The sequence below is a fragment of the Wolffia australiana genome, chromosome 7 (genome assembly GCF_029677425.1).
Source record: "Wolffia australiana isolate 7733 chromosome 7, ASM2967742v1".
Lineage (NCBI taxonomy): Eukaryota > Viridiplantae > Streptophyta > Magnoliopsida > Alismatales > Araceae > Wolffia > Wolffia australiana.
Window position 1 is genome coordinate 12,311,347 of NC_135841.1, and position 25,563 is coordinate 12,336,909.

The 25,563-nt window shown below is 41.3% G+C and overlaps 1 long non-coding RNA gene across 1 annotated transcript; it reads right to left on the bottom strand.

Moving 5' to 3' along the window:
* Positions 1 to 22,467: 22,467 nt before the first annotated feature.
* On the bottom strand, positions 22,468 to 24,379 carry LOC144706051 (uncharacterized). The gene is made up of 2 exons (XR_013582164.1): positions 23,211 to 24,379; positions 22,468 to 23,129 (listed from the first exon to the last, which is right to left on the bottom strand). It is a non-coding gene; the product is annotated as an uncharacterized LOC144706051 (long non-coding RNA).
* Positions 24,380 to 25,563: the final 1,184 nt, after the last annotated feature.

Below are 25,563 nucleotides of genomic sequence, written 5' to 3' on the forward strand. Positions count from 1 at the left end.
TTATAATAAGTATATCATGATTAAAATATGTTTGGTCATTCAAAGTTCAATATTATTGAAATATGTTCATCTAAAAAGTCAAATTATTTAAAATAAAGGATATTTAGAAAAAAATATGCATCTTATGACAGTCCCCAATTTCATAGTCTCTTGTAAAAAATGTGATTATGATATGGAGATTACATGAGAAAAATTAAGTACATGCACATAAAGATAAGATTAATCGAAACTAGTATGCTCCTAAGAATGAATACAGCTATGATCTGTAAGGGGCTGTATGTTCCTTAAAGTGAATAAGCTTACTATCTTCTTTTGTTTTCAAGAAAAAAATCTTATCGTCGCTTTAATGGAGCATAAAAATAGATCAATATGATATCCAATGAGTACAACAAATGTTATATCATTTTGCCTATGCTATAAATACCCATTCTTTTTTTTCCGACACCCTATCAAGCACATTAAATGCTAAACTAAGAGGATAGATGACATGTCATCCTGTATGCATAGGATGAAGACGTACAGTATTAGATACAAAGGAGGAAACAGGTCACATCTCATAGGAGACACTCATGGATTTTATCATCTCTCTTTAATTTTTTGTCAATTTTCCATTTATATTTTTGTGCACTATATTCTCGTTTAATATGAATATAAAAGCATTAAACATACAAATTAATTGCATTTAATAATATACGAAGGGCAAAAGGTAAATGGAATTGAAGAAGAAGGAAATTAAATTCAATAAGTTTAAAGAATTTATGACCTATGCACTTACATGTGTTAGTTGATAGATAACTCTGAATATTATTATGACACATTGGATGTAGAATTTTTCCATCACTATGATCACCACTGCAGATACCAGAAGGGCTTGAATCTTTATGTTTAAATTTTCCCTTTTAATATGACATCAACATACCCACTCAGTTTTGAACCTGAATTTTTCCCATCCACTTGTTTCGCCTTAGATTTATAGTTCGTACCAGTTAAGTACATATATGGTTCATGAATACTAAAGCCCTATTCATGCAATATCCAGTTTCATAGATGTAACTTTACTTTCATGAAATAATATTATGAAAATATATTCCAGACTTACTACCATTTGAATTATGGCATCTCCAAGCATAAAACCTGTCATGCCTCTAATGAAAAGAAATTAATTCATGAGAGCAAGAATGTAAACCATGGGTTAAGGGATGATGGTTTCTCATTTTACGGGTGTATATTTCTGCGAAAATCCTGCTTTTTAAAATAAAATGATTAGATGCGCAATGAGATTATATTACCTATTGCGATAATGTTTATTTAAATTTAATAAACTCACTATACGCATAGTAGTAAAATATGAAAGACATCACAAGAAAGTAAATGAAAGTGATGAAAAGAAGATCCCAAAAATACAAATCAGGAGCACATGCATTCCATGTGATGAAATAGTTCTATTAAGTTTCATGCTTAATTAAAAATAAAATTTTAAGGCATTTATCATTTACCATTTCAGACAACATTCTGAGAAGATAACACATATTCTTCCCAAATAAATAGTTACATAAAGTTCAATATTCAACTTAAATAAAACATTAAAGACTCACCCAGCCTTGTTTTATTCATGTCAAGAATTGTAGACATAAGCTTATCATGTTCCCATGTTTGACCTTTCAAATTACGTTTATTAAGTTCAGAAAATCTATTTTCCGAAATATACTTGAAACGTCACTATTTTAAAATTTTATATCACTTTAAAATTTTGGATTGTATTTTGCTTAAATGAACCTGATAGCTGAAATTTTTATTTACACATAAGTATTCAGGCACATCATAATAAATCAGTCAATTATATATTGTCGGCAGAACCTAGAAACAATGAATATACAAGCAAATGGAATTTTATCTACTAAGGTTTACTTCAACTAAACTATGGTTATTTTGTAACATAATGGCACTATTATTATTTTTCTACATATTCATTTAAATTTTATTTTAAGTACCTTAGAATCAATAGCTTGATATTAAAATATCTTTTATGAAGCGGGTTTGAGGCTTTAGGTAATATATACGAAGTGTGAAAGCCTTTTATTCATGAAAATCTTCCTTCAATTATTCATTTTTTCAAATCATCATGTTCTTCAAGAAAGTTTATAGATCTTAATCTCGAAATATCTGAGACACATGCTTTGGCACATCATGATGTTTTGTGCGGTTAGTATTTCTCAATGTAATACATTTTTGGGGAAGTATATTGATGCCGGACGTCGTCAATGATGTCATCCGATGGGTCATTCACAAGGGATATGTAATTATGTGATGACGTGAGTCCTAGGTGGATGTACTTGCAGACACTGACTTGTGGGAAATTCGCCGGGCTTCAAGGTCCGAGTGGACGGTCGGTGATGGTGACGATGATCTCTTCGTCAGAGTGACGACAGCGACTACGGCGCCAAATGGAAGACTTTCCGTTGGTGCTTGCACGTAGCGGGTGGGCTTGACCCATGCCAAAGAATTCACTCAACTTGTAAATTCTGTCACCTAATATAACCAGAGCGCAGTGGAGTGCAGCCAAAAATATAGTGTAGAAAGTAATGTAATGGACAAGCAAGCGAATGGAGTACCTCGTTGGAGGAGTCACTCGTCGCTGGGATCTCCGTTGATGTGATGAGAACCGTGCCATGGACGCGTATGGCTGGGCTCGACTGGAGGCGGTGATGTGGTGCTGGATTGTAAGGACGGAGAGCAAAAATGAGGAGGAAAGAGTCGAGACGACAAGGCAACATGGGCGAATGGCCAAGGCTCAACGGCGCACGTCCACTTTGATAGACCGCACGGCAAAGTGGAGTAGTGACTTTGTTGATACTGGACGATTGTCGCGGAGTACCCAACCACATGTAGTGGCAGCAGCAGTGGAAGTGGTGGGTCTTTTCAAACTCAACAGCTTGCATAGCTACTCTGTTGATGGCTCTTTTCATTTTGGGATCACCGCACAGCCAATGCAAATGCACCAATACAGCTCAGAGCGCACGGACTTCACGTGCTATTGTGTGGCGGATGATGTCAACATTGGGCGTTGCTTGAACGGAAATTAAGCGACGTCGGTGCACCCGAAGAAACCACGGGAAGCTCCGATGCAAACAGTTAGTACCTCAATGATGTCTTTAGCGGGCAGCAGGCAGACTGGCACACGATGACGCCAAATGGGCGACCAAACATAGCGGATGGACCAATGAGACTGCAGATGGAGCAAGCACAAGAGGGCAGTACTACCGAGAGGGCCATGCAAGCCCAAGCGACCGTGGTGTGGGCAGACTGAGTCACCCGAACGAACAGTGGCAGAGTCACCAGTTTGCATTGACCGACACAGAACCGATGCCGAGTCTCAACCAAGGATGTGCACCCGGCTGTGCAATAGTGTCATTTGGTGGAGTAGTCCACGTGCAAAATGACCGGTCACAAACGGTGTTAGCATTGACCGATTCGGGGCTGAGGCCTAGACACGACCAGGGAGTTTTCACCCGACTGTACGAGGGCCGTCGCTTGGTGGAGACGTCAGCACACAAATGAGGGGTCACGAACACGAATAGCATTGATCTCACTTGGGGCCGATGCCACTACCACAACCAGGGAGTTGCACTCGATCTTGTGAGTGACATCGCTCAGTGGAGACATCCGCGCAATCAATGGAGAATGTATGCATCAAGGATATGTTCGACAAAAAATGGAGTAGAGTAGACCCTTCTGTCCTCCCACCCCATCCTTTTCTTCTTTCTCTTCCTCTCCTTCCCTCTCTTTTTCCTGGGGATATCTGGAAAGGAACATAACTTCCACAATGATGAAACCAGATCTGATCTGTCTTGACGCCCCATCATGGCCTTTTATAGGGCCATAATGGGCCCATTACATAGGATCTGATGGCGAGGACACCAACACATCACCGTCAAACGCGTTGCCTCGGTCAAACAGAGTCAACACGTTTGCTATGGACCCAACGGCGAAGTCAACCGTAGTCAAGCCGCCACGGTCAACCGAAGTCAACACCAAAGTCAACACGCTACAACCGTCGACAAGCACGTCTCCACCTGCGCACGTCCCTACGGGCGTCATGACACGACGCCAGAGGCAGATCCACAACTGCCCTTTGGTGTGACACAGCGCATGTCTTTACTTTTTCGTCTCTAATTTCTCGTCATTTTCTCTTTCCTCCAAGGCCTATATATAGGCCATTGTTTTCAAGAAACATTAGGCAGTCCTAATTTCAAGAATTGAGTTTCAGTTAAACTCTTCTTGGAGGACTGCCCAGCCTCCCTCTACCTTCAAACCCTAGCCGTCGCCGCCGCCACCGCCGCCGCGGTCGCATCGTCGGCCACCACCTCTCCCCATCCATCTTCTTCTCTTCCACCTCTCCCCATCCATCTTCTTCTCTTCCACCTTTCTCCCACCCTCTCTCTCTTTCTCTCTCTCGTTTGCCTCAGGCGCCCTTCCAAGGCCGCCCAAGGCAACCTCCCTGGACGCCCAGGGCTGCCGCCCAAGGCTGCCACCTCAGGCCGTCCCGGGCTGCCCAGGCCGCCACAGCCAGGCCACCTAGGCTCCACCCAAGGCTCCCCTTGCCAGGGCCGCCCAAGGATGCCCTGGCTGCCCGAGTCAGGCCGCCCAGGCCACGCCCAAGGCCGCCCCTTGCCAGAGCCGCCCAAGGCTGCTCAGGCCGCCCCAACCAGGCTGCCCAGGCCCGCCTAGGGCCGCCCCTGTCAAGGCCTCCCAAGGCCGCCCAGGCCGCCCCAGCCAGGCCACCCAGGCCACGCCCAAGGCCGCCCCAGCCACGACCGCCCAAGGCTGCCTAGGCCGCCCCAATTAGGCCGCCTAGGCTGCCTAGGCCGCCCCAATTAGGCCGCCTAGGCCACGCCTAAGGCCGCCCCAATTAGGCCGCCTAGGCCACGCCTAAGGCCGCCCCTTGCCAGGGCCGTCCAAGGCTGCCTAGGCCGCCCCAGCCAGGCCGCCTAGGGCCACCCCTCCCAGGGCCGCCCAAGGCCACCCAGCCCTAGCCAGGCCACCCTGGCTACGTCCTAGGCCGCCGACCAGAGCACCCCATGCTGCGGTCGCTGCCGACGCCGCCGACGCCGAGCCGCAGGCAGCACGCAGACTACAAGACTCCAGACTCCAGACTCGCGCGCACTCCGCCGCGCCCGCGCGCTGCTCTACACGCTCCGTGCGCTCCGCGCACCCTATGCGCGCTTCGCGCGCGCGGGTAGTCGCCTACGCCTGACTCTACGACAACAACATCTACTCACTACCAGGGCCGTCCAACGCACGGAACGCCCAGAATCTTCCTCGTTCAGTGGGCCACTCAACACCCAGATTCGCCAGCCTCATCACGATCTGAATTCCCCGCAACCTCTTCACGCACTATGGTGTCGAGGTACACCTGAACTCTATGGTGTCGAAAGTGTTCTCCGTCCAGTATTTTCTCGAGAAGTTTCCACCGCCGTTAGAATTAGATTTGGTTTGGATTTCCCACTTCCTCTCTCTCTTTTGAGTGTTTCTTGGTGACGCAAATTTGGATATTGATTTCGGTGCTTCGGCATCGTCGCGGTGGGTGAACACAGTACTCCTGCCCTCGACGAGGGTCGGAGCTGCACCACCAGTTTTTCATCGGTTTTAAAGTCTGAATCCGACCGCGTGTATTTCTGTGGTTGTTTTATCCCTCCCTACAAACCCGTCTAGTACCCTTTACCCGTCATCATCCATCCGTCCATCCCCTCAGTCACCTTTTCCTTAGTCGTCCTACGTAAGGATCCATTATAGGGCCCGATTTTACAACAAAATAGATTTAAAAAAGGAAATACATTTTAGAAAAGACAAAACAACTCTCATACAAAATAACACATCATTGGACAAATACGGACACAACGATAACAGGCATGGTAAAATGAGAAATCAAACGAGTACGAATCGAAAAACAAAGATTATGGTCATGCTTTACCCAGGTACTTAAACCTAGGCATCTTCACTGTCGCTATGGCATGCCGGCTGGGGGGGATGTGAGCCAGTAGGGGTCGATAGTGACGATGATGATGACTTCGAAGACGTGATGGCGATCTCTGGTGGACACTCTGCATCATATATGATGCAAACATGTGTCTGGCAAGCCAAACGCACACTCCATACCTTAATCCATTTATATTACTACAATGTATTCATAACGTTTCATGTGTGATGCTTATAATGATGCCCATAGGTGCATGATCGGACTTAGTGAATTATGATGAGATCGTATTACGAAGATCATTTGACTTAAAGCATGTGTTCTAAAGATTCCTATTCAAAGGATACTAGAGAAGGACATCAAAGTATCCAGATAGAATAGCCTTATCTAGCCTTGCTCATATGATGAGTATGGCACGTTCCATTGCCATTAGTGAGGAGGCACTAAGAATATATAGTGTGCTCTTCACTGGAAAGAGTTCAGTCAATTGATCTGTATGGATCCCTGAATAGTTTTATTCCAAACTGTCAATCAGGATGATTTATGTCATGGTTGTTTATGTGGTCCTTAGACTTGTGGTCAAACCCTTGTACTTTGACTATGACATGTGAGTTACTATCATGAAATTCTGCAAATCTTAGTTAGGGTGCATCAAGAAGTTCAAGAAGCCTATTGAGTTGTCAAGAAGGGATCATCCACCCTCACTATTGGAAGATACACCTCAAGGAAGATGCTTCGATGAAGTCCTTGGCTATAGTAGTGAAATATCATAGAAGAGTTATTTGATGATCTCCAAATGCATTAGTACTAACTCGGATGACTTAGTAGGAATAGACAGTTTGTCAGAACCAAAACCATCTTAGAAGTGTCAATTGGATTAGGATCTACACGTACAAGGTAATCTATGATAGACTGATAACTTGCACATTAACATGATTAATTGATGAATTTTACATTATATTTATGTGTTTTAATGACCATATTTGCATGTTATCATATAAAAACGAAGATAAATGACTTACACTTTGATTTTACTATTATCTCAAATTTTTATCATTTTTTACATGGAATTTAACCTCATTTCAGTGAAGAAATATTTTTTACAGGGCCTTAAATACTCAGCTAAAGAAAAAATAAGAGAAGGGCGACGTGGCTTCTTCCTGGCCGTTTAAAAAGAACGAATATTCTCCAATGATTGGGGCGGCGGACGCGGACAACCACATGTCAGATCGCGATCCAAGACGTGGGAAAACGAGGAAATAATGCGGCAGCCAATCAGGAAGCGCCATTTCTATTGGAGGAGAGATAAATTAAATCCAACGGCTAGGATTAACCCTCAGTAAAATGGTGATGTCTTAAGATCTCGCCGTCCGATTGGGCTGAAATTTTGAGGGCATGTTTGTCTTTTCCCCCTCTACATTCCCTATGGTTGGATCTTTAAATAGAGGTCTAGAAAAGGGCAAAATTTATTTTTTTGAAGCTCTCTCCAAGGATTTGGCCAGGAAGGACACAAGAGTTGCTTTGGAGGTCGACCGTTCTTGATTCTGAACTCAAATTTGTAAGTTTCTGATTTGTATTTCAATCTTCTTCTTGAACGATTCTAAAACGCCAAGGCATGGGCAAAATGTACATGCCCTAGAAGTGGTTTTGAATGAAATTAGCACTGCATTTTGATTCTGATTCTTGGATTTTCATATTTAAATTCTACATCAATTTTGAACATTTTTGCATCATTAGATTTTTAATTTAGGGTCAGATTTCATCTTTTTCCCAAATTCTTGACTTTCTCTCTCTAGGTTAATTTGTCTTGTTTCTCTCTGTAGATTTCAATTTTTATTATTTGGAAATTTAATCTCATATATTTAATACCTAAAAAAAGAATTTATTCAAAAATTCATTCATCTTGAAGTCCAATTTGAAAATCCCTTTCTTAATTAGTAAATTCCCAATTTAAATTCATAAAAATTGTCTTAAAATTTTATAATAATTGGGAAATTAATAATCCCAATTAATCTGATCTTATAATTGAAATAATGCTATCTTGAGCTTTGTGACTGAAATATTTAAAATCAAAATTAACTTTTTTACTTGATGTTGATTAATTAAAAACACTATTAAGCATAATTAAGATTTATTAATTGCACAATTAATTCATTTTTTAATTAGTTCATTGAAATTGGATAAAAATTCTTACTTGCTACCTCCCTGTGGTTCGACCCCTTGATTGCTCTATATTCCATATTTAGTGATTAAGGGAATTTGTAAATTTAATTGTATAAGTCGAAACATTAAATCAACGACATATTTACACGCATTTTTTAGGCTTATCATAAACAGATTTAAAGAGTGAGCTGATACACACTACTTTGTATCTTCTAGACCACGAGGTATAGCTTCATACCCCCACGTGGTAGACTCAACCAATCAGTGGGGTTAAATTGAGCCAACAAAATCTATATGGTGATATATTTCATTCATTTGGAAGGCAAATAGAGATTATTGGGCCACTAGAGTCATTAATAAGTCCAATATGAGCCTAGTGGGTAACACACAAATGATATTTTAGATGTCACAAGTATACTTAATGTTTGGAGATTTTGTTTTGAAAAGAATCATTTAGTATAAACAAGGGAATGCCAGAATTGTTCAGGACTCTTCCCTTTCTTCTGCCTTCTCCCCTTACCTCCTCTCCATATTTTATGCAATCGGGATGGTGTGATGACGATGAGGGAGGATGAACAGAGCTCATCAAGGCAATGGAGGAGATTCAACCTGACGAGGGTTGCGTGGATATGTTTAGAGGCTGCACATATGGGCTGCTCAACACATCACATTCAAGGATCCAAGAAACCACGGATGTGATTTATCCCTATTTGATTTGATAAATTTTTAATGATATCATTACGATTCTATTTCATACCTTATAAGGAGAATCATTCATAGTTTTGATCCATATCAAGGCCCCACAACACAAGAAAATAGAGGGCACATTTCATACATATATGAAGTAGAATGTGGGTCTAAACACAATAAAACTCATTTCATGTTATTGTGAGATCATCACTAATATGGGCCTCTTTCTATTCTGTACTATGTTGGGTAGAAATCAATGTTCACTTAGTATGCCCTGAGTCAACCTAGGGTATTATTATCCTGCTAGCATAGTTCTCTGCCTTGCTTAACCCCCTCCAGACTTAGCAACTAAACTTTGGCGTGTCTAATCTGTCATTAATGAATGGGTTAATGGCTAGAATTTATTATACCCTAACTCTGCAAATTTTCACGACATTTTGTGATTTAATTCAGTTTTAGAATCAACCAGTATAAAAAACATTAGATAAACGGCTCAAAATAACTATTCAAAATGGTTCCCTAGCAATATTTCCAGCCGTGAACACAATTCTTAGGGTGTATAATTTGTTTTAATTAATTTAATTAATCAATAAAACTTGTCTAAAAAAATGATAGCCTAGTGACAAAAAGACTCATGAAGGAATGTATATTATGAAAAAAATGCCTTAAAATTTTTAAGATAATAATTATGTTGTGATCAAATAGTGATAAATAAATATATTTAATAATTATTATATAAAATTTTATAAAAGTATTAGGACAGCATGGTGGTTGATAATGATCAGACAGGTTATGTGAAAAAATACACATGGGTATTGATGGATATTGGTAGATGAATGTGTAATGATGATTGTAGGTGGATGTATGTAAATGAATTTACATGGATGGATGAGCCCCTCCACTTCTCCTTTACATTGCCAATTCAAAAAAGGATCACAAAAACACTTTCTAGTCATGTAGGATTAATTCGAGTGTTATTGTTGTATGTAAAGGGTCATGTATCAATATCCAAACATAAGAATTTGTACAGGAGAGACTGATGAATCTGCCTTAAAGTTCTCTGGAAAATCTTCATTTAGGATCATCAAAAACCATGTTTTGATGATTAATCATTCAGATCCATTATTATTTATCTCTCATCATCTATCCACATGTTGGCCACCAGCATGTTAGAAGAATCCTCATACTTGCTGAATATTTTATCATATTTTTCTACATTTGAATGCATTATCTCAACCTAGGAGTCTCCATAAAATTCCCTCACTTTCCAGTAGTGACTGCTCTTTTCTTTCCACTTGTCCATGATTTTAATGCCTATGAAATTATTTGTATTGAAATCAAAATCATTAAATTATTTCACCAGGCCACATTGATTAGCATTGGAATCACAAATTACTGCAATTAAATATCTCAATGAATATGAGGGATGTCCATGTGTTACATTACATTTGCTGCAAATAAAATGGATGCATAGTGTCCTTGTGCACTAATCAAAAGGAAATTTTAGCTCATTATGGCCCATTATGGCATTGTAAACTGCGATGCAAACAGCACCTTTTCCAAATTTGGCATCTGAATAATCACATGGTTAAACACGTGGCAGACAACAATTAAGGAAAAAATGCAGTCCAAACAAACCTTTAGACCTAATTATTTGCAAAAACTTTCTTCATACATCTAATTATAATATCTACATGAATTCTAGGTCAGAATATTCAAAAACTTGTATTCCAATTTAGAAAAATATTTTCTGTACGAATATTATGTTTGAAATTTTAATGAAATGTATTTTGACTTAAAGAAATATTCTTCCAATGACAATAATTTCTGGAATTTTCATAAAATGCTGAAGAATATTTAAAAAATATTCTTCCAATGACAATAATTTCTGGAATTTTCATAAAATGCTGAAGAATATTTAAAAATAAATAGCATTCTTTAAATAAATTTAGTAATTTTAAGGGTTATAATTGGCATGTGATCTCTTTACTTCTAATTAACTCACAAAATATATGATATTATTTTCAAACTTAGTTTATTACCACCCACCCCTTTAAATGGTTGACAATGCTTATCCATGAAGCATACTCCACAAAGATTCCATAAGCCTCTTAACCCTAAAAAAATTACGGCAGATATAGTTCAAGGGTAAATCCACAGTTTCTTTATTTAATAAAATTACATGGATTACGAATATTATTGAATTAAGTAAATCAATGGAAACTGAAAAATGATTTTGGGAATCATTTCATGCATCTTATTTGAAATTTACTTTAAGATAACTGATACACTATCAATATGAATGAAAAAGGTAGTATATATATAACAAATGTTAAAATTCATTTTATTACCAACTCAACTGCATAAAATGATGCTAAATTATTTTTAGATTCATGAAGTTATTGATCTTATCGTAACCCCCCCATTGAATCATTCATATTACACTAGCAATCCAAATCCATAAGGTGTATTTTACACAAATGTCGTGAAAATGATTGAGAGTTTATCAGTATGAGTGATAAGATGAATAGATCACTTTATGTTATTTGTATTAATATATAAGCATTCAGGTGCTAATAAGTCCACAATTTTATAAAGCAGATGCAAGAAATTAAGATTCAGATTTTAAGAAGTCGATGAACCTTCATATGAATTTTATCTAGTGGATAAAGCAGGTGAATGTGAATCAGAAGGCATCGAGTGAAGAATGTTCTTGGAGGTGCTACTTCAGGAATGATTTATGAGCAGGAGCAAGAGATGAATCTGAATGTGATAAGAATCAGTCATGTTATGGGCATTACTCAAACTATAAATGTTTCTTTTTTTCATTTTGATGGTCCAAGTACTACAATCTTAAGTATTCTAAGATAGATATATTGTGATTGAACCTCTACTTAAGAATAGATATGTACATAAAATTCATTAGTAATTATGATGCATAATGTCCAAACAACACTCTTCTCATACGAAGAGACCATATGTTCAACAAATAAAACAGAAGTACGAGCTTTTATTTTAAACTAAAGAGTATATTCATGAACGAGATTACATGTTATTAATTTTTCCATGCCTTTGGCAATTTATACGACTTTTGTGTAATGGTACACCAACCCGGATGCACTATAGATGTAGAGGTGGTTTTTCAGTCATGTGTATAATATGTGAATTACAGGTAAGATGAGTGTAAGGGATTAAAAAATTAATCTTTTAAGCTCCTCCGCATTGTTATCTCACCTTTGTGGGCTTCATTTCTAAGGGTTACATTCATCCCCAGCACAACAAGCAATAATTATAAGAAAAACTTAAGGAAAGATAATGGTTATTTGAGATAGGATCATCCTATCTACACAACTCAATATATATGTTCCATACTGTCTACAATGAAAAACATTGAATTTTATATAGTTGAAGAAATGATTGCATACTTGATAAACCGTGAATTAGGGTTAAAATGTTATTTTAAAGTTCTTATTTAAGCCACAATATTTCCAAAAACTTAACTTACAATTACATACTTAGGTTTAACCATAGACATCTTTCATTCATACAAGTTAGTCATATTTTAAGAGAAAAGAATGTATTTTAGTTTTAGAAAATTTTGGGATGTTTCTTGCCTGCTCCCACCTACTGTGTATCAGTCATTACCTACATGAAAGTGACTTTAGGAGCAAAAGATGAAGGTTCTGATTTATCAGAAGTTATTAAATAAAAAGATAAGTGTAGAATTGTCTGTTAAGTGAAATTATTTCAGAACCTAGGCGCTTAGGAGCGAAGAAGCGACAGTTTGACTTTAGGAGAAAAGAAACAAAGCCACTGTTTTATTGAGTTGGGACATCCAAGCCTCTTTGACCCACATCACCATCTGACTACAGATCACTCATAGGCACCCTCCACTAGTAGGCTTTTTGAAACCCAACATGGATGGTATAGTCAAAGACAACCTAGGCTCACAAGTGGATGTAATATCCTCGCAGATCACACACGGAGCACGATTTTTACCTTTTTTCACTTTTATGGCATTTAAATGAACAGTACATCTGAACCTCTATGATATCATAAAAGAACCAAACTCACAATTTGTTAATATGATTTGTGTAGGCTTTTTTTTTCCTTTTGTGTATATAGAGTGTGTGGAGAGATATCATATGATATCAGGTGTGCCTTACTAACATCCTCCACTAGCTACGAGAAGGGAGCCAAACAGTAGATGCATTTGCAACTACACAGTACATTCTCGCACCATTCCCTCTTCACGAATTGGTAGTACCTTCCTTAGGACATTTGAGGTAGCCACCATGTGTAGAGCCTCAGTATGCCAGCTATTCACACCTGTTGGACCCTTTCCCTAATGGTCGTATGAGTGGGGGACCATGTGCAGCATTAGAGGTGGGAATGCATGACATCCTACACATGCAGTATATGCATCATGGAGTATATACATCCATGATGTATATACTCCATGATACAGTATATACATCATGGAGCAGCGACGATGATATTATATGTGAACAAGGATGACACATTCTCTACACATTGTTGACTCTAGGGGGATACATACCAGCTTCTAGCACCTGGAGGGTCTTTAAAAACCTACCATCATATCCCTTTGTATCCCATTACTTTGTGTCATAGACATGGCCGACTGGGCAACATGTGTAATCGTGATATTACGCTCGCCCACACCTACAAACTCTTGCAAACATTAAAAAGTGCATTTATAAAACCCACCAGGTGATGACCAGGGTACAACTGGACCCATCAATGAGCATGACCCTCGGACAATCATACCCATCACCGTATTTTTTCCATCCAGGAGTAATAAAAAAAGTTGAGGGTTGAGAAATGAGAGTTGATGAATATAGATATTTTCAAGAAGAATGATAAGATGATTGTTGTCCGGTATTATCAGTAATAATAAGATAAAACTCATAATTAAATAGATAAACTATTCATAGAAGGTTAAACTTAAACTGGTAATGTTGGAACAACTATTTTAAAAATCATAATTAATACAGACAAAAAATAACTAATGGACTCAATCCAAAAGTTCTAATCAAATCACATCATTAGGAGTTTGTAAAAAAAATGGAATATGATAGGCACAATCATTCAATATATGACCTAATTCTTCAACATCATTGGTTATTGACATCGCAATCTGGATAGGTGTTTGAAGATCATATTAAACTTAATTAGAATACGTGATATTAGCTTATTAAAATACAAAATAATAAAAACTTCCACAAATCAGACACAATAGGTTAACAGTCAAGATTATGAGGAACATTCCGAAGCATACAGTCAAGCAACCAATAACTTATATATGTGCAGTCCATATCTTCTTGAGCTCATCTTTTGTTACAAGGTTATTCTTTACCAAAGATAAAACACATACGACTTATTGATAATGTGCCATCCTGGTATGCATTCTCATCGGTGTCAACCGGTTTCAACATATAATTAGCATGAGTTAGATGCACATTATTATCCGTTTATGTCGTTTCCACATTCATCCATTTCTTCACGCATTCACCCTTTTGACATTTTTGAAGAACAACCATTATGTGCTGATAACATTTTTGAGCTCATATTGTTTCAGGGCTAGTGTGATAAATCATGAAGAACAATACCAATAGGGATAAGTCAAAGGCCAATATAAATCTGAACCGTAGTGTCATCTTTGGCATGATTTTCAAATGACTTGCTAAAATATTTTTGTGATTACAGTTGAATGAGGAAATATTATAGAAAATATGATAATCTGCTGAAAATCATGCGATGGCAAGAGTCTTGTGACTGTGCACCCATTAACGACGCTGATGCAGCGCACGGCCCAAGTGGATCCCAAAATACATTTTTATGGCACCTATGTGTGGAACACTTGGCACACCTAGATGGCTCCGAAGTAGTCAAGCGGAGAGAGATAGCTGTGTGTGTTGCATATATTCAATAAATGGTTCAGCCTCTTGTTATATACATGTGAAGTTTACATTTTTCTCCTTGTGGGACTTATGTTTCATTGATTTTTCAGAACACCTGGTGGTAATCAAAACATTTAAAAACGTAATTTTCTTACGATCGTTGCTCCTCATTTAAAGGGGTAGGGAACGTGGGACATGTGGTCACACACGTGATGGTCCATCTGGTGCATTTGATGTCACAGACGGCTGAAAATTTGCCCATGTCCATTCATGTTATTTCTCTCTCCTTTAATAACTAATGATGTGTAGGCTTGTTGGAGGAATAACAAATGACAATTTCAAATGGAATTGAACGGGCTTTCTGATGTTAGACATTGTCGGAGACACCGTCCAGTCGACACCAAATATGATGGTTCGGTGCCGGTGAACGATAATGGTATCAGACTACGATGATAGCGTCGCCCGACCAAAAATCCTAAATATAAAATATTCTATGATGCAATGCAAGACGCGACTAGTTTTAGTACATGCAAGTGCCGACTAGCAATGGACTGCCGACTTCCGGACTCGATGGAGTCGCTCGGTGGTGGAAGGATAGACATCTCGAGCCTCGTCTGAAGGGATGAGGATGACTACGGTGCCAAACGGAGAAGCTCCGTAGGGTTGTGCCTGCACGTGAGGGGCGGCCCCGACTCGTACCAAGGAAAGACGCTCAAGCTCTTCGTAATTCACGCTCAGCCTCTCTCTCTAACCTATATCTAACCCAAGCACAGTGGAGGCAATCATAAAGCATACTGTAGAAAATAATATAACGTGCGGCAGGGCGACGACGTACCTCATCGGTAATAGCACGCCAAAATCCTCTACGCTGAAGCGTTCGGAGCGGTCGTGGGCGACGTCGGCGGTGGGAGGCGCCGATGAAGGAATCGGCGGGGGTTTAACAGCGTCGGGCCAAAGCAGATAATCAGGTATCAACAAGAGGGAGGGCAGGGACACGATCACATGCTGAGGGCCCTTGGTGCCCAGGCTGGCGTCAGAGAGGGCCCACCAAGTGAGCGATTGGCCGGTCGTGGCCCGGTCAATCGAGGCCGGCCGTGTCTGGTTGTTCAATGGAAAGGGGGAAGGGCGAGGCCAGGTCGCCGAGCACTCAACATGGGGAGTCGAATGGGTGCCAGCCCGTCAAACTCAAAGATCACCGACTGGGTGGATTAGTGAATAGTCACACTGTCCGCATGCGTCGGGTTTGACCCGATAGCAGAAGTCGGCTGAAGAAAATGACCAAGACCCGATTGCGACCGGTGGGAATCGGCGGGGTCAATGCCCGATCGAGGATCACGCATTTGCTGACCCTACTCAACTGGTGGGAGACTGCATTCCAGGGAGGGATGGACGTCCCTAGCGCTGCCGCGGGTCCTGGAAGTCGTCAGGTACCAGGAGGACAGTTGGTCACTCCGTGAACTGCACTATTGGGGATGGCTGCTGGTTGAGGGAGCAGAATGGTGAGGAGGGGTGGATCTAGGCCGTCAGGGCCTCCGTTGTCCTTCTTCCCTCCCTTCCACAAGCTCTGCACTCCACAGATGATCCCTCACAACCTGCTTCTCCTTCTTGGGGCGGGACTTGCACCATTCTTCAACAAACGATTCAGAAATGTAGAAGCAAAAACAAGTCCGTCTATGCTAGGGTGCCCATCCTTTCCTTTTATAGGGGAAAGGACGTGAATGGGCCGCCTTAGCAGTGCCATAAGAGGGGAATTAAGGGGAGCTAAGGCCCATTAAGGGAGGGGGAGGTCTTTATAAAATGGATTCTCCCCTCACTAGAACGCAAGAAAGAAAAGAAAGAAACAAAGAGAGAAGACAAAGGAAGGAAAACATGAATTCAAAAAATATGAATGAAAATGACGGGTAACGAGTACGGTGCATCCTCTACCCAGAGTACCTGAATCCGGGCATTCGGGCAGTCACCTTGGCTTGCCGGGCAGGCTGAACATGAGCCGACAGTGATGTTGTTGATGATGACGACGTCTCCGAAGATTTTCCTTGGGGCTCAGGATGCTTCGCGCCATCACTTTTATTCAGTCATATGTTCAGAACATTTTAGTTAGGCAGTTTCATCATCCATCTACATATGGTCATCATCCCAACTTCATCATCAGCCTCGTTCTGTCATTTCTCCATTGCAGAAAATGGAGCGGATGACTGACAGATGGATGACAAAGTAGACTAAGAGGGTGGGGGAGCGATTGAGAGAGAGAGGGGGGGGAAGTGATTGGAGAATAGAGAGAGGGGGAGAGGGAGGAATTGAAAGATAGAGAAACAGATAGAGGAGTGATTAAAAATGGGAGAGAGAGAGAGAGAGATGGAGAAAGGGAGAAGAGAGTGACCAAGAGTAAGAGAGAGAGAGTGAGAGGGAGAAGGATGTTGGGTTCTAGAGGCCTTGACGTGGATGAATAAATGAAAATGATTCGCAGCGGAAGACTTGAACGAATAGAACCACATCAACAAAAACAATAAAACGAAGTACCTTTGCACGGATTGCATCCGTGCTTTCTTGGATCCCGGAGCGAGATGAATCAAGCTGCTCACAGTGCAGCCTCTAGAAGTATCCACACGATCCTCGGCACGTCAAATATCCTCCTTCTCCTACACGAGCCCCGTTCTACCTCCACCATCGTCGTTACGCCGTTTCGATCGCATCGGGCATGGAGAGGGGTGTGGGGAGAGTGGAGAAGAAGGGGAAGGCCCCTGAACAATTCTGGCCTGGGTGAATTTTGTTCAAGACCTTCCCCTATTAATACTAAGTTAGTATTTTTCATAAAAACCCCAAAAACTTAAATATATCTTCCGATGCAAAATGACCATTTGCGTGTGACCCTCTAGGCCCATGTATCAGTCTACTTAACAACTCCAGCGGCCCAATAACCTTTATTGGTCTTCCAAATTAATTAACTATATCATCATATGGATTAATTAATGTCGGATCGATTTAACCCAATCAATAGGTCGAGTCTTTGACACGTGGGGTTCCAAGCTACACCTGGTGTCCAAGAAGATACAAAAGAGTGTATATTGACTCACTCATGGAACCTGTTCGTCATTAGTTACCATGTATGTATAATCCCTCATCCACTTGATGCTCCTTGGATGACTTAGTGTAAGGTCAACTATCAAACCCTAATCGGTCATCCGAGTTCGTATTGGTGCATTTGGAAATCATCGTAGAACTCTTCTCCAATATTTCGTTGCCTTCGCCAAGGACTTCATTGCATCATCTTCCTTGAGCTATCACCTCTTATACCGAGGGTGGACGATCCCATCTTGACAACTCAATCGTCTTCATGAACTTCTTGATGTACCCGAACTAAGACCATTTAGAATCCCATGATTGGAGACTCATTGGCCATCACCAAAGTACAACCGTCCGCCCCCAAGACGTCTTTGGTTTCTGAGGTCTAAGGACCACTTACACAACCGTGACGTGAATCAACTTGATTGATAGTTCGGTATAATACCATTCAGGGATTCATACGGATCAATTCAGTGAACTCTTTCAACTAAAGAGCACCCACTATCTATCCATAGTGTCTCCACACTAATGGCTACGGGACCGGCGATACTCATCATATGAGTGAGGCTAGATAGTGCTATTCTATCCAGATACTTCGATGTCCTTCTTGTGCATCCTTTGAATAGGAATGTTTAGAACACATGCTTAAAGATTAGTGACCTCCGTATTACGATCTCATCATAATTCACCAAGTCCGATCATGTATTCATGGACTTAGTTATATGCACCACACGTGCACTATAATGAATATGTTACATTAATGAACATGGAATGAGATGTGGAATGTGTGATTGGCTTGCTGGCCACATATATTTCCATCATCTTATACATGGGATCCCCCTTAATACCATTCAGGGATTCACACGGATCAATTCAGTGAACTCTTTCCACTAAAGAGCACCCACTATCTATCCATAGTGTCTCCACACTAATGGCTACGGGACCGGCGATACTCATCATATGAGTGAGGCTAGATAGTGCTATTCTATCCAGATACTTCGATGTCCTTCTTGTGCATCCTTTGAATAGGAATGTTTAGAACACATGCTTAAAGATTAGTGACCTCCGTATTACGATCTCATCATAATTCACCAAGTCCGATCATGTATTCATGGACTTAGTTATATGCACCACACGTGCACTATAATGAATATGTTACATTAATGAACATGGAATGAGATGTGGAATGTGTGATTGGCTTGCTGGCCACATATATTTCCATCATCTTATACATGGGATCCCCCTTAATACCATTCAGGGATTCACACGGATCAATTCAGTGAACTCTTTCAACTAAAGAGCACCCACTATCTATCCATAGTGTCTCCACACTAATGGCTACGGGACCGGCGATACTCATCATATGAGTGAGGCTAGATAGTGCTATTCTATCCAGATACTTCGATGTCCTTCTTGTGCATCCTTTGAATAGGAATGTTTAGAACACATGCTTAAAGATTAGTGACCTCCAGACATGATCTCATCATAATTCACCAAGTCCCATCATGTATTCATGGACTTAGTTATATGCACCACACGTGCACTATAATGAATATGTTACATTAATGAACATGGAATGAGATGTGGAATGTGTGATTGGCTTGCTGGCCACATATATTTCCATCATCTTATACATGGGATCCCCCTTAATACCATTCAGGGATTCACACGGATCAATTCAGTGAACTCTTTCCACTAAAGAGCACCCACTATCTATCCATAGTGTCTCCACACTAATGGCTACGGGACCGGCGATACTCATCATATGAGTGAGGCTAGATAGTGCTATTCTATCCAGATACTTCGATGTCCTTCTTGTGCATCCTTTGAATAGGAATGTTTAGAACACATGCTTAAAGATTAGTGACCTCCGTATTACGATCTCATCATAATTCACCAAGTCCGATCATGTATTCATGGACTTAGTTATATGCACCACACGTGCACTATAATGAATATGTTACATTAATGAACATGGAATGAGCTGTGGAATGTGTGATTGGCTTGTCGGCTACATATATTTTCATCAAAGGGGAGTTAGATATAGAAAGATACGGGAGAGGAAGAGGGAGATGAAGAGGGAGTGAAAGAGAGAGGGAGAAGGAGAGGGAGTGATCAAGAGAGAGAGAAAGGAGAGAGGGAGAAGAAGAGGAGTGATTGAGAGAGAGGAAAGGGAGTAATCTAAAGGGAGAAGGAGCGATCAAGAGAGAGAGGGATTGGGAGCAATCAAGAGAGAGAGATAGGGAGCGATTGAGAGAGAGGGAGAGTAAGTGATCAAGAGAGAGAGAGAGAGGTGTTGAGTATCAAAGAGGAAATCGATCACAATGGTGACTAAGAAAGATAGATGAGGAATACAGAAGAGGATAAGAAAACTAAAGAACATAATAATAACAAGAATGAATGTAAAGTTCACTATGTTACAAGAGGATGATAGGACTATTTATAAGGTTTTGTAAAACCCTCAATCGGCGTTAATTGTTGTTGAGTTAGGGTTGGTTTTAGTCAACTCTGTCTTTGAACGCTGCTTGGTTTCGATCTTCGGGACATGTGGGTGAGATGTGGGTTGATCCGCAAGATCTGCTTTAACACGACCCGTCAAGGTCTTGATCAAAAAGACATTGAGCTTGAGTCTGATTCGTAAGAATGTCTGCTTTGGTAGACTTTTAATTAATATATCAACTGGCTGGTTCTTGCTGGAAGTAAATCCAATTTGAAGTTGTTTAGTTGCCACACATTCCCTGACAAAGTGAAAGTCAATTTCAATGTGCTTTGTACGTGCGTCGAAGACTGGGTTCTTGGCAAGGTATGTGGCCCCAATGTTGTCGCTTTATGACCGTAATTATGTCATAAAATAATCAGGTAATTGCCATTAATCAAATGATTATTTGCAAGCATTAGTTCCATATTTACCATTCAAAGTATGATTTTTACTAACGCACTTGATTCAGAGAATCAAGTGGATTGGATCTTATCTTTCATTTTAATGAGTGCAGATTTAGATGAAATCCAACAGGGAAGGCACCTGATTAAGCAGACTGACTTATCCTCCACAAGTTGAAGGCCAAATTCTCAAAGGACTAAAAATCACCTACTTGGGCCTATCCTAAAAACCCAAGAAGCCCGAGAGTTGTCCCCAGGAGAGGAAACCTATAAATACTGTTTCAAAGAGTTATTTGAGATTGTCTGGAATTTCAGCTAAAAGAGTTTTGGGGCTTGGAGGAGAGGAGTTCGGCAGACCCTCCAAGAGATGATGAGCATTGGAGTTGGGGAGAAGAAGAGAGCTGAGGAATAGCTTGAGCAAGAAGATCACATCCTCGCCGAAAGGGTTGTGACATAAGGTATGTGTGATTGCTCAGTTTCAGTCTTGTGTAATTCTCCCTCTAAGACAATCCAGGTTGCGTTGGAAAGCACCAATCAGTGTCTTTCCAACATTTCCAATTAAAATTGTTCATTTGTTCTAGGTTAATTTGAAGTTATTGTTCAAAAGTGTTCTTGTGTTCAATCCATCTCAATCCATTTCCCTCCATTCCATCCATCTTCACCAGATCTTGAGCTCAGCAACCCAGCTCAAGCTGTGCAAGCAGCAGCCCCACATGCAGGCCCACGTGTAGAAGGCGGTGCGCAGCCCTGCGCACAGAATGCCGCGCGCAGCCAAGGCCGCATGCTTGGCCTGCTCTCGCCCAAGTTACAGGCGAGAGTCTGTAACTGAGCAATCTTACATGCGAGAGCCTGTAATTGCTCAGTTCCATCTGAAGATATTTTCTAAATTAAATATAACCTTCTGAAGATATTTTCTAAATTGAATTTACTGAAGATAATTGTAAACTAAATCTACTGAAGATAATTTTCTACAATCTGTCTACTAAAAATCTATCTTTAACTCACTTATTGAAGATCATTTCATTACTTATGTACTGAAGATTATCCTACTCCGTTCTTCTTGATTATTATATAATTTGCTCAGTGAACTAAAGTTGAGATTCTACAAACACTTTTGCTGCAGAATCATAATACTGAAGATCTTAGAATTTATTGTTAGAATAAATTATAAGAAGTTGATAAGACAAGTTAAACTGAAAGAAAATTATTATTTCCTTACCTGCTCCTTGTGGTTTGACACCTTACTCGCCCTATGGCTGTGAGGCTAATTTTATTTGTTGACTGTCTCAATACTCACATGAGTAACTAGTAAAAACCAGTAAAAAACCCCATAATTTGAGATTATCATCACACCAAGGCGTAGGCATGCCAGTTGTTGACAATTGAAGCTCATGGAAGAAAGATGAACCTAGAGGAGTTCTGATGTGACATTTGAAAGGAATTTGTTCTCAGCCTGTGTACTACACCGAGATATCATTGCTTGTTTCTTGGAATTCCATGAAATGAGGTTTGAGCCGAGGTGGATCAGATAGCCTCTAGTTGAACAACGATCCTGACTATCTTTGGCCCAATCAGTGTCACTAAAAATACTTAACCGAGAATTAGAATTTCGATAGAACATAAGACCAAAATTAACAGTGCCTTGGAAATATCTTAGAAGGTGTTGTACCACCTTCCAATTGTTGAGGGATGGATTATGCATGCGATGATAGGCGCAATTCACAGCATAGCGAATATCAGGTCAAGTGATTGTGAGATATTGTAAAGAACCGACAATTTGATGATACAAAGTGACATCACATGATTCATTAACATCCTTAGAAAAATAGGGATGTGGATGTTGGTGTTACAGTAGGATTACAGTTACTCATGTTTGTGAGATGCAAAATAGTAGACAAATAGTGTGACTGAGAGAGGAGAAGCCCATTAGGATGTGGAATGAGTTGAATACCTAAAAAATGACAAGCAGGTCCAAGATCCCGAATGGCAAAACTTAAGGAAGGAAGCAAGGAGAAAGGATACCCCCGTGCGATTATAGCAGATAACCAGAAAATCATTGACGTCGGATGTCGTCGAGGACGTCATCCAGTCGACACCGAGTATGATGGCTCAGTACTGATAATAGGTAGTGGTATCAAATGTCGACGGTGTCGTCATTCGACGGATAAATTCTAACGGGTAAATATAACTACGACGTGATGAAGATGCATCCTACGTGTCGTACGTGCAGACTATGACTCGAGGGAGGCGCCGAGCTCCGAGCTTGGACGCGGTCATTGGGGTGACGGTGACGGTGGCCTCTCGAACCTCGTTGCAACGACGAAGGCGGCTACGGCCGAACGAAATCAATTCCGTAGGGCTCGCACGTGATAGACAGAGTCATCCATATCGGTAAGACACTCGTGATGTTGTAGTTTCTCTAAAATTGCCTCTGTCACCTATGTAGCACGAGCATGGTAGAGTCAAGAAGAAAGTGTATTGAAAGTGATAATTAAATGAGCGGTGGGAGGATGGTGTACCTCATCGTCGGCGTGGCTCATCGTGCAGTGGGTCGTCGAAGGTCACGGCGGTCGCAGCGGGTGTGGTGGAGAGGCGCCAGAGAGCTGACGGCGGCTCGACAAATGATGGAATGTCGGAGCTCGGTGTAAAGGTCGGAGGAGAGGAGACAGTGGAGCAATCAATGATGGCGACACAACTTGAGCAACTTTGCCAATCCCGTTAAGGCTAACGGTGGATATTCAGCCCGTGCATGTCGTAACAGGTGCGAGCAGCAACAATCAGTCACTGCGGAGTGGTGGAGTCCCTGTGGCATCCAATAGCCGCTGGCAGTTTAGGCCGTCATGCACCGGCAATCAGTGGCCCAGGATATCAAGGGGATCTGCGGCCCGACTAGTCGCTCCTGTTCGAGTGTTGGCACAAGTCGCGACCACCAGCCGACGGCACGGGTTGAAATTCCTAGGGTCAACGATGGCGCGTCGGCAGCAGTAGGTCCCTGGGTAAGCCAGCCACACATCGAGGAAGACGTGCAGCAACTATCGGAAACTATGGTGCCCAGTGGATGGATTCACGTATGCCAAACGGGGTTTGATAGCGACCAGATCCTCTTGGGAGCGATTAAAGTCTAGAATGATCAAATCAGCGTCGATATTCCCAGAGTGACCGAGTTCCAGATTGGCTCGCAACACATAGGAGATTGAAAATTCGTTGAGGTCCTTCAAACCGATGAAAAAAAAATCCAATTGAACTTCCCAATTCGTCGTGCAATGCCCAGGTCGCCATTTCTGTGCGTCGCTGCAAGGAGGGACTGCGACAATGCGGACGTTGACTAGCAGTGCAGAAACATGGCGCTAGCAGTCGTGAATCCCAAATCATGGGGAATTTCCCACGTTAGAGGGCCAGAGAGGTAGAAAGGAGTAGTGAGAAAGGGAGATCATCAGATCCTCCTCGTATCCCCCTTCTGGCGGATTCTTCCTCCTAGCGGGGCAAGAATATGGAAGCTACGGTGGGAATGGGGATCGTGGGGAATTTTCCATGTAAGAGGGGGCCGGATTGGAAGAAACAGAAGGGTGAGGGAGGGAGCGGACTTCTTCCACTCGCTGCTTCAGCGTTCTCCTTTCCTCCCCCCTCTATTGCTTATCTCTAGATGGATGGGGGGCGAGACCGACACAATAAAAAAAAACTCCGTTAATTCCTGGTCTACCTCATAGGGTGCCCCGCTCTTCCCTAATAAAGGGGGAGGTAATGTACCCTTTAAGTGGGTCAACAAAGGGGGTGTGCTTATATGACGGGCTTTCCCCATTACAAAGTAAAGAAAATGAAAACATAAAAAGAAACAAAAGGGAAATGAGGGAGGAGGGGTCCAAAGTGTTAAGGATCCACCTCCCACATGACGCCACAGACACGCAGCATAGACAGGACGCATCGCAGTGCAACAAAAACAGAATGACGTGAATGGGAAAACACAAAACACGACTAAAAACATTGCAAATGAAAATGCGATAATGAGCATATTTTTACCCGGTTGTCAATGACCGTGGCGAGCGGCGTAGATGACGTCGTCGATGATACTTGATGGCGTGCACCATCAATCATCCACATAAATAAGAAGATAGAGGGGAGAGGTTGGAGTGATTTTAAAAAACAAAGAAGAATCTATGCAAGAATCACAAAAACCAATTTGCAAAGATAAATAGAAAGTTTGTAGAACCAGGCACGAGTGGCCTGCTAGAGACCACATAGAGAGTTGCGAAGAGGGCAAACATGAGAGGGAAAATGAGGATGTTGAATACCGGGCAGTTGGCGCATATAGATAGTCTCATGTAGGTCACCAGGGAGAAAAGTGTTGTAAACATCAAGCTGGTGAATGTGCTGATTTGTGAAACCGCAATAGAAAGAAGTAGACAAATGGAGGTTACTTTGACAACTGGTCTGAAGGTATCTATGAAGTCAAAACCGGCAGTTTGCTGATAACCTTGAGCAAGGATGCGAGCCTTATGATGTTAATAAAACCATCAGAATTAAGTTTGAGTTCGTAGATCCACTTATAGCCAAGCAGGCAGAACGAGGGATGGAAGGAGACAAGTGTTCAGGTGCCATTTTGAAGAAAAGCTTGAAATTCTGAGTGCATGACACAACGCCAAGCAGGATCCTTCCCAGCAACCGCGTATGAGCTGAGTTCTATCATAGAAAAAAGGACCTGATAGCAGTGTGGAGGAGCAATGGTGGTCACCAGGTGATCTATACGGGTATACTCATCCGCAACAGTTTGAAGCGGTCGAGCGACAAGAGGAAAGGAATTGGGGGAAATTTCAGGAGGTGAATGTGGACTAGGTAGGGATGACGGTGCGGACAGCGCGGAGGCAGGTAGGAATT